We start from the raw sequence: 2,229 nt of genomic DNA, 5'->3' as shown, positions 1-2,229 counted from the left end.
CTCTCTCTCTCTCTCTCTCTCTCTCTCTCTCTCTCTCTCTCTCTCTCTCTCTCTCTCTCTCTCTCTCTCTCTCTCTCTCCCGTGGGTATAGACTTCTGCAGACTTATCTATGTATCACGCCTAGAATGAGACAACATTAATAATTTGTGATGTTTTAACGATAAAGAAAAATCTTGATTGGAACTTTATAAAGTTTTTAACAGAGAAAATATATCATGCTGCAAGAAATATTTACTTTTGTATTTTATGACATCCGTATAATTTATCAACGTCTCATCTTTTTCAAACTTTGCCGATTCTATATTGAATTCTACTCTTATCTCTTGTTGCTATGGTATGGTGGTGGTGGTGGTGGTAGTGGTGGTGGTGGTAGTGGTGGTCGATGACCGACAAGAAGAGCTTCTGAACTTGGTTCATTTTGGAAAGATCAAACTGATATGTGTGTGTGTGTGTATGTACGTGCATGCGTGTGTACATGTATATATATATATATATATATATATATATATATATATATATATATACAGTATACTCTGTAATTTAACACTATACGTCTATAAAAAGACTCCTTTAGTCGAAATATCGCACCTACAAGCGTTTAACAAAATACTTTGTATATATAATGTAGATAATGTTTATATTATTAAATCACCTTCTAATTCAAACTTTCAATTTCATTTTACTTGAGCGGCGCCTTAACACTTCAGTAAATAGATTTTACGTTATCTCTAAATACTTCCGACTGGCTTTGGCTCACTGATGAGCAACAAAATCTGCCGAGTGTCGATATTTGTTGTTTTCGTCCACTCTAAAGGTGATTGGGCGTCGCCTAGCTTTGAAGGGACCTCTCTTAGACGAAATGCCGCAGTTAGAAGCATTTGTCAACACACGTACTTTGAGTAAGTGATATTTATTTACTTAATTTTTTATTCTTAGTAAGGAAGATATCTTCAGAATGCACCAATAGCACATGTATGTTTCTGTCGCCGTTTTCTGCCTGTGTCTGCGTAGGAGCATATGTGTGCTTGCGATCCTGAGTTTCTTGGTAACTGAGTTCTAACCCTTATAATGCCCCTCACCTGACTCACTACTACACTGTCACAAACAGCTAGACTTTCATGTAATGAAACTAGACGATATATCTGTGATTCTTTATCCAAACGACTAATAAAATAAAATATAATTCACGTGCGATAAGAACGTTATTGTAGAGAATTGATATACAATATTTTTTTGTCAGACTGAAATTGTTAACAAGCCTATAATTTATGTTAAGGTCTAAAAAACAAATATATTTGGATATTTTTTTTTGTTTTAGTTTTTTTCCTGTTTCTTAATTTTTCTCCATTCTTTTTCTATCTACATTTCTTATTGACCAGTTAATTCAAATTTGTGGTTTGTTTTATTTTGATCCGTTTCTAAAATACAAATCTAACCATGTAAACACATCAAACTCAATATGGGTATAAATTGTTGATAATTCAAGTATCTGCAGCAAATGAATTCATATAAAATATTCATGAGCTGAGTTCGAGAAGCCATGAGTAAGTTGCTGCATATAATATTGAATAATACATCAATAACCAGGAGATCGAATTTCAATGACACAATTGTAAATTTATGCAATGAAAGGACTTGCTCACTCGATTCTCTTTGCTTGTAATTGTAAAAATTATATGCATGCTTGTTGTTTGTCAGGTATGTGTTTAATAAAACATACAATCAAAACAGACTCCGGATTACTGCCTGTCTGATAGCCTGTACTTGTGGATGAGCTTCATAGGATAAATTTCAGGGCTAACACTCGAATGAAATTTCAATTGTTTTGTTTTTTTGTTTGTTTTTTCATTTTTACAGGAAAACTTTATTTCCATGTCTTGAGAAGGTTTTCTTCTTTACTTACTAATTTATGCGAGCACGGAATGGTTGGGGCGTGAGCACAATTTTATTAGTGAGTTGCTTTAAGTATGTTGTTTCTTTGCTAATAATTTCTTTTCACTTTAAATATTAATGTGCTTTAAGGGGGGAAAAGCCTTCATTATCACAACCTTCCCTTCTCCCTCTTCTAAAGGCATTAAGGCTAATTATGCATTGCGCAACACTTCATATTAAGAAAATGAAATAAAGAAGAACATTTTATTTGAAGTTTTGTCCTTACTTCACACGTGAAGTAGAATGTGTGTGTGTGTGTGTGTGTGTGTGTGTGTGTGTGTGTGTGTGTGTGTGTGT

Source organism: Octopus bimaculoides, chromosome 11, assembly GCF_001194135.2.
Source record: "Octopus bimaculoides isolate UCB-OBI-ISO-001 chromosome 11, ASM119413v2, whole genome shotgun sequence".
In the NCBI taxonomy this organism is placed as follows: Eukaryota; Metazoa; Mollusca; class Cephalopoda; order Octopoda; family Octopodidae; genus Octopus; species Octopus bimaculoides.
This window is presented reverse-complemented; position numbering follows the sequence as displayed.